At 39.5% G+C, this 9,358-nt stretch overlaps 1 non-coding gene across 1 annotated transcript; it reads left to right on the forward strand.

Moving 5' to 3' along the window:
* Nucleotides 1-9,286: 9,286 nt before the first annotated feature.
* TRNAW-CCA (transfer RNA tryptophan (anticodon CCA)) lies at nt 9,287-9,358 on the forward strand. Its single transcript has one exon. It is a non-coding gene; the product is annotated as a tRNA-Trp (tRNA).

Genomic DNA, 9,358 nt, shown 5'->3' on the forward strand with positions numbered 1-9,358 from the left:
GGAGATGCATGCTGTCATTCAGCAGCATAAGGCCCTGGGAGATGCATGCTGTCATCCAGCAGCATAATGGCCTGGGAGATGCATGCTGTCATTCAGAAGCATAATGCTTCGGGAGATGCATGCTGTCATTCAGTAGCATAATGCCCTGGGAGATGCATGCTGTCATTCAGTAGCATAATGCTCTGGGAGATGCATGCTGTCATCCAGCAGCATAAAGCCCTGGGAGATGCATGCTGTCATCCAGCAGCATAAAGCCCTGGGAGATGCATGCTGTCATTCAGGAGCATAAAGCCCTGGGAGATGCATGCTGTCATCCAGCAGCATAAAACCCTGGGAGATGCATGCTATCATCCAGCAGCATAAAGCCCTGGGAGATGCATGCTGTCATCCAGCAGCATAAAGCCCTGGGAGATGCATGCTGTCATTCAGTAGCATAATGCCCTGGGAGACGCATGCTGACATCCAGCAGCATAAAGCCCTGGGAGATGCATGCTGTCATCCAGCAGCATAAAGCCCTGGGAGATGCATGCTGTCATTCAGGAGCATAAAGCCCTGGGAGATGCATGCTGTCATCCAGCAGCATAAAACCCTGGGAGATGCATGCTATCATCCAGCAGCATAAAGCTTTGGGAGATGCATGCTGTCATCCAACAGCATAAAACCCTGGGAGAGGCATGCTATCATCCAGCAGCATAAACTCCTGGGAGATGCATGCTGTCATCCAGCAGCATAATGCCCTGGGAGATGCATGCTATCATCCAACAGCATAATGCCCTGGGAGATGCATGCTGTCATCCAGCAGCATAATGCCCAGGCATCAATAGTTACAGACTTATACCCTTTACACAACTTTTCCAAATAATTTTATCTCTTAATAATAAAATGTTGTATTAAAAATTCAGGAATTGTTCGCATCTGCCTTCAGTATTTTGTGTTTTTAAAACGAACGTCTCTTATATTTACGTTGTCATGAACTGAAAAATATAATTGCGAGAGGACCCCGCTTGCAAACCCGGTTCACATCATCGTTAAATTGTGAAACAAAAGTTTCAAGCGTTCTGTTCATGACAGAGTATAATTTTTAAACTTCAGAACTTTGAGGATTTATCGTTCTTTTCAGCTGAACTCTATGAAGTTTTATTTTTTTTACTCATACTTTATAATTTCCGCCTTTATTGCTATTTTTTTTTTTGCAACGTGCGATCTGGTATTAGCGAATTGAATGAACTAAAAAAAATATATCCGGGGACAGATGGCCATCACTGATGAAATAAATGATTAAAATATGAAAATATTGCTCATAACTAACAATATATCTAAGATAAGGTTAAGTGAAGCAATGAGGTGCCTCGAACCAGCGTTCAAGTTGCTCACAGCCACGCATCTAACCCCTGTACCACGACATGGTAAAAGTCATACAACCTGAGACTTCACCGAGTTCACAGCAAGTCTGGAGGCTTCTACTGATGCCAGTTCAAGTTATATATATATATATATATATATATATATATATATATATATATATATATATATATATATATATATATATATATATATATATATATATATATAACATGCATTCTGCTGTAGGACAAGTAGTTCATCAACCCTAGGCTACAGATTCATCACATAATTCAGTGATTCAGAAGTCACATAAACGTGTCTGCCCCTTCGTCCCCTTCCTCTCAACTCTTGCTCCAAGCCTCTTCCTTCCCCTCAGCTCTCGCTCCCACCTCCCCTCGGCAGTAACAACAGAGGGGAGCAAACTTAGTAGAGACGATTTCCCCTGATGCGTCTAGGCTGAGGGAGGGCCGCTGACGGTGCTGTAAATGGGACTGGGAGTTTATTTCAGCGCCAAATGTGGCATTTTAAAGGTCACTCCCTTAGAGAAATAAAAATTCTATACGGAGTGCGAGAACGTATTTTGGTAACTTATGAAGGGTGTTATTTTTCACTGAGCTAGACGCCGATGTTTCCTCTGTACATATCAGGACGTTTATAATATATATGTATGTATATGTATATGTGTATATATATATATATATATATATATATATATATATATATATATATATATATATATATATATATATATTTATATATGCAATAGAGGTAAGCCGTCTTTTTAAATGTAAAGAAAATATGATTATTATGATTCTTAATTAATATTCTCCTTAAAAAAGTTTTTCTTTTATTTTTTAGGAGTGAATGTGACAATAACATGTTTTTCCTGGTGTGTGAGGTTCACTGGAGATCATGACTCTATTATCTCTCAAGTATTCTGGTCACTTTCACTACTCTCATCATCAAGAGAGTGAGAACAGAGTAAAGGTTTAAATCCTCACTCATCCGGTCTAATTAATATGTTGCTCTCGACTGCAATAGTTTGACAGTTTCAATAGACTCTCTCTCTCTCTCTCTCTCTCTCTCTCTCTCTCTCTCTCTCTCTCTCTCTCTCTCTCTCTCTCTCTCTCTCTCATTCATTCTCTCTCTTTTTTTGTCTGATGTCCGTCTGTTTGTCTCTGTCTGTCTCTCTGTCTTTCCCCCCTCATAAATTTTTTTGATTTATTGCTTGCCTCTCCCTCTCTTTGTCTAGATCTCCGTCTATTTATATCTGCCTCCTCTCTATCTTAGCCTTTTCTGTGCCCATCTCTGCCTATTACGCAATTAAACGCTAAGCCGTGTACATGTGCGATGATCTAGTCTGATAATATGATTTACTTATCATGCACACGCCTTCCCATCCGGTGGGAGATAGTTGATGGTTACAATGACCTGCAGTCACTACCTACAGGTAACAAACTTGAAATCATTCCCTAAATATCTGTAGTTAGATACTTTTGAATAAAAGATTTATACATTTCTTGCATATTTATAGGTTTACAATTTGCAGCAACCCAATAATATTACTACACAGAGTTAATTTCACACACACACACACACACACACACGCACACACACACACACACACACACACACACACACACACACACACACACACACACACACACACAACACAACACATTATTTTACATCCAGAATTTACTATTAATTAAGTCTTAAGTCGTTACCAGCTTCGGCTTGTCTATATATTAGGTAGCATTTCGTGGAAATATTTGCAGAAGTTTCACGAGAAAATAACACATCACTCCTGAAACCGGAGCCCAAGGAACAGCTGCTGCAGCTGCAGCAATAGAACCAGCAGCTGCAGAAAAATAACAGCAACGGCGAACGAAATCATTGACTCTATAAAACATATTTTACACCGTCTACTTGTGGATTTGAAAGAACAGATGTTTGTGACTCAAATTCGAAGGCCTACTGTAATGCCATGAATGATCTCAGCCTAACAATAGAGCAAAAATAAATATATAAAACTGGCAGCAGGTTTTCTTTTAAACATGTCTCATTGAATATGACCGGATATTCTGTATTTACTATCTTCTGGTTTAGGGCTTCTATCCCTCTATTATTTTTGCATCAGGGATTTAGTTGAAAGAGGAGTTCTCCAAAAGTCATATTCGTTTTTCAAGGCGAAGAAAAAAGTGAATTACTATAGAATGTATTTCACTTATTATTATTATTATATATGCACACACACACACTTTCTGCGTACTCTGTCCTATGCCCCCACAACGCGTGAAGACATTTTTATGCCGCAATATCACGCTCCAGTACTGCTGCTGATTTCATATGGCGGTCATCCACCTTTATGGTCCGGGGAGTAACCCACACTTACCTCATACTCCTTCTTTGATGTCAGAATTTGTTTCGACTTTTCCCGCGTTCTTAACAAGTGTAAAATAGAGATTCAATAGAACGTATGTGCTATTGTATGGCACATACGCGATCGTATGGCACATACGCGAAATAATTAACAACGATCGCTGTTAATTATATCTGAAACACAGTTTAGGCTTGACAGAGTAGCACGGGAAAGTCATATATTCTTTGCGTCTCTGAATGCGAAGTTACTGGCAGCGCATGAATACAAAATATTAATTAAAAACATTCATATATCCCAAAATGTAAAAATTTGATTTTTTTTGTTTAAATTGTACCCAAAAAATATACAAATATTTAAGTATAATGCAAGTAATACTAAGAAGTAAATAAAACCATATATGGGTGTGAAGAACAGCCTCAACCAAATGGAATATTCCCACTTGCCGGGAGAGAAGGAGACATCTCTCCCCAGTGTTAAAGACATCAGCTGCCCTCAATGGTCTTTGAATGTTGTGATGCATTTCACTCTTAGGTCTCCTATTGCTGATTCGTTTTATTGCAAATATTAAAGAAAATACTTACAATGATCTGTTTTAGTTCCCTTATTAAGGAAGTATTATTGGAATTATTTATTTATTTTTAGTTTTATCATGAATTATTGTTATTATTATTATTATTATTATTATTATTATTATTATTACATATTTTCTTATTAACGTTTAATACGTCAGTCGGTGGTATAGCCCATAACTGCCACTCGAGAAAGATCACGTTCTTCTCTACTGTACTGAATCTCCCTCACCAGAACATATGCCTGTGTGCCTTAGGACCTCACTAAGAAGAAATATCCTTTCATATCTGGCAGCAAACTCCTTACTCGTCAGATTTATATTATCTCGAGCAAAGTTAGTTCCCTTGTGAAAGGTGAATATAAGTCGTGTTTAGCTGCTCGGTTGTATGTCTATGAACTGATCACAGAATCATATCGAGTGAGCAAGTACGGCAATTCTGTCCACAATAGCATTATATTTTAACCTTTAAGACGGAAGATATTGATCATATGAATCTGATGTGTATTTCAAGTCGTAAGAAATTCAAAAAACAAAACAAAAAAATATATATATTACAAAAACAGCATCAAGACCTCGGGGAAACCTCAAAATACTGACAGAAATGAAGTTTTGAGAATGGAATATACAGCGTTCCCAAGCTTACCTCTAACATAGAAATATTTAAGATATTATAAATAAAATCATGCTGCTCTTTAACTAATCATCCGATATTTAATCAGTTAATAACGACACAAACGACGTTTTTCAATTACTGCGTCAGCCGCTGCTGACGCAAAGACTGACGCAGTAATTTCTGGGTGTCTCTCCTATATCCAATGACATGAACTCCAAAGCGGAAAAAATGATAAAGTTTTCATAAGATGAACACGCTAAGCCAGTATGTCTATACAGCACTTGGAAGAGGTATGAGGACGGTGAAAGAGCTGGAATTCGAGGCCAGGATTAATTAAAAACCTTAATATAATGATTAGAGCTGGAATACGAGGACGGGATTATAGGTGGTATACGAGGACAGGATTAGAACTGGGATACGAGGACGGGATTATAGCTGGTATACGAGGACAGGATTAGAACTGGGATACGAGGACGGGATAAAAGAACGGTGCCCAAGAACTTGAAACCATGAGGGATCGAACCTAGGTCATAAAAGTATTTGTGCGTACGTCTGATACCATACTACTTGTGTTAAGGAGGAATGTATATTTTTATCTCTCAGAATGTTTGGTAATACGTTTATTGCTTGTGATGTGTGTCTATGTATGTATTAACACGATGTACTGAACGGGGTGAGAATAGCTTGAGCTACCTCATCCCTTTGTGTGAATTTTACCTCAATAAACTTATTTCAATTTCAATTTCAATTCAATGAGGGATCGAATGACGACCTTGCAAGTAGCGAGGTCGTCGCTGTACCGCCCACTTCAGGTAAACAGACAAGAAAACCCTAACAAACATTCATAAGATAAACAGCGCTACAACTAAGGTATGCGGAGCGCCCCATTACTGCGCACTGATCCCATTAATCCAGCCGATCATGGGTGATGTTGATCAGTGGGATTATCCTGTCTCGTCCCTACCTTAAACAAAAAAATAATCGAGGGAATCACAAAACATATTATTACATCTGGCATCAATTTAATTTTGACATGAAGTAGTTCCTGATTACAATCGTCGCTCCTGAAATTATTATTATTTGTACGCGAGACCAACACCTCAAGATGTTTGTGGAGAGGTAGGAGCTAGTTCAGTGAAATCTTAGTAAATTATAATATCATGAACAAAGTGAGGTTCGTAATAAACTCATGCTTCCTAATACCTAGATTTCCAGCAGACATGTGATTTTCAGCTGACTCGTGGGTTCTCCCGCAGACACCTGGTTTTCCAGCAGATATCTGGCTTTCCACCCGCCAAATACACACCGAAACTACGACGTTGGTACAACGTTCGAACAAGTTTTAACACCTCCTAACCAGTTATAACAACCAATATAGCAAGTTGTAACAACGTTCTAACACGTCATAAACACGTTAAGCCAAGATGTAACAACTTTATAACAAGTTGTAACAAGCGGAAAATAGAGACAGTTTCGGTTTGTGTTTCCAGAGCAGCAAAGATCACATTTTTAAAGAACAATGAGCGTGTGTAGATGGTGAACAAATTACGATTGGCTAATACAGATAACGTTCCAGACTGCCTTAGGACTCCCAGCAACGCCGATCAGAGAAACACCATCACATATGTTGCACTTATAATTAATATTCAACATATATTTATATATATAATCATAAATAACAGTAAATGTGACCATTACTGTCAGCACTCCAACACAGTCAGGAGCAGAACACTCTCTAGTGTTGGTCATATATTGTCACCCAGAGCGGAAAAGGTTGCTTTAAGTAGTAATATGTTTCCTTGTGACTTTCCAGGCATTAAATATTCTGCTCACGTTCCCCTCTGCCACCATTATCCCAAGCATTAGAGCACTGAACCTTGTCCCATGATTAACAGCAGATGCCACCAGAGGCAGGAGCTCTTGCGTTTACTCCACACCAGATTAATGTATCTATTTATATATTCATCTTGATAATGGTCCAGGACTGACGGAAACATCGTCCCGTCTCCAGTATGTGCCTTTGTCTTCATTTATTCCAACTACGATATTGCTTCAGTTACGGCAGTCTTCCAACTTCGGTATTGCTACAGCCAATGTATATTCCAGCTATGGTATTTTTGCAGCTACGGCAGTGTTCCAGCTACGGTATTGTTCCAAATAAAAGGCAGTGTTCCAGCTACGGTATTGTTCCAAATAAAAGGCAGTGTTCCAGCTACGGTATTGTTCCAAATAAAAGGCAGTGTTCCAGCTTCGGTATTGTTCCAGCCAATGTATATTCCAGCTATGGTATTTTTGCAGCTACGGAAGTGTTCCAGCTATAGAATTGCTCCAGCTACGGGGTGCTCTCTCAGAAACTTTAATATTACGATTTTTTCTATTAATACATGAGGTACATCTGCATTTGTGCAGCTACCTTAGACTATTTGAAGGGGAGAACAGGGTGTCAAAAAGCTAGCTACGTGATGCTAAAAAATCCCCATCACACAGGATGGTTAGTCATACAGAGGCGTGTGATAGGCAGTCTGCAATGTCAGACTCAGCACTGAAAAGCTGATAAAAACTCTACGAAAAAAAAAACGTCCCCGATTACAAACAACATGAAAATCGCAATGGGGTTTGCTATAGATGCTGATATTTCTCAAAAGGTGGCACTGGAGCCGACCCCGATTGGCCTATGACACTCATATACCACACATGTATCATCTTAACAAATTGGGTGAGACTCGCTCCAAGCGTCTGACTTCCTACTTTGGACAGACTCAGAAAAAAAAACAGACTTTCCCTTTTTCTATCGAATAAAAATGCATTTCTGACGTATCAACGAGGCTGAAATTCTGACAATATTGTTTTTACTGCCAACTATATCAGTTTAATTAAAACGTTTATTATTAAGTTCACTGAATCAGCCATTTTAACACAATATATTATGTTTAAGCTTAAACGTTTAATGTAACGTTTAATTACAGGCGTGCTGGGGTCGTCAGCTGCGTTTGAACGTTCACTTCAAATACTGGTTGCTGGGGGAATTGCGGTCTAATAAACAATGCTTGCACAAAAAACCATCGACGGTTCAGTAATTATAATATGCGATAATTAATGATTTCGTAATTAATTTCAGCTTAATAACCGATAATATTATTAAAGATTGCCGGTGATTAGTAAAGACTGAGAAAATTACAGCGAGTACGAAGATGTTAATAATAATAAGTCGAGTACAGGAGTTGATACGTCAACAGAGTAGACAGGATAAACATCATCAACAGTGGGAACAGCAACAGCAGCAATATTATCAACAACAGTATCATCAACAACAGCAATAACAACGGTAGCATCAAAAGTACGTAGCATTAACAGAAGAGAATATCGGGGGCTAAAGCTGGTTATAGTCCTAATTTACTGTAGGGCCTCACTAACTTCCACTATAACTAGTTCTCGCTAGAGTTATGAATTATCCAATACATATCCACCTTTGAAATGTAAATGTCTCCCAGGTGTATAAGGGATCATCAGAGAAACACTCAACACACACACACACACACACACACACACACACACACACACACACACACACACACACACACACACACATACACACACACACACATACACACACATTATGCATTAGGCAGTGATGTGGTGGAGACTGACTCCATACACAGTTTCAAATGTAGATATGATAGAGCCCCCAGTAAGCTCAGGAATCTGTCCATCAGTTGATTGATAGTTGAGAGGCGGGACCAAAGAGCCAGAGCTCAACCCCCGCAAACACAATTAGGTGAGTACACATAAGCTTATATCGGTAAGTTGTCAGCTTACAACTAATACCTAGTGCGGATTGGATACTGGATGCATCCGGTCTCTTACCCTTGACCGCGGCGGTAACTTTATGGTCAGGAAGCCACAAATATTTATAAAGGGGCTCCGTCAGTCAATATGATTCCTTTACATGATCACCACATACAAAATTCTCAGGGGAATTGCCAGGGTGGACAAGGATGGATTATTTAACACAGGTGGTACACGCACAAGGGGACACAGGTGGAAGCTGAGTACCCAAATGAGCCACAGAGAAATTAGAAAAAACTTTTTTAGTGTCAGAGTAGTTAGTAAATGGAATGCACTAGGAAGTGATGTGGTGGAGCCTGACTCCATACACAGTTTCAAGTGTAGATATGATAGAGCCCAATAGGCTCAGGAATCTGTACACCTGATGATTGACGGTTGAGAGGCGGGACCAAAGAGCCAAGCTCAACCCCCGCAAACACAACTAGGTGAGTAAACTTGATAAGTACACACACACAGAGAGGCGGGCCGAAAGAGCAGAGCTCAATCCCCACAAGTAGAACTAGGCAAATACACACACTCACATACAAGCGGCCTCGTGGCGCAATGGTAGCGCGTCTGACTCCAGATCAGAAGGCTGGGTGTTCGAGTCACTCCGGGGTCA

This window comes from Procambarus clarkii, chromosome 18 (genome assembly GCF_040958095.1).
Source record: "Procambarus clarkii isolate CNS0578487 chromosome 18, FALCON_Pclarkii_2.0, whole genome shotgun sequence".
NCBI lineage: Eukaryota > Metazoa > Arthropoda > Malacostraca > Decapoda > Cambaridae > Procambarus > Procambarus clarkii.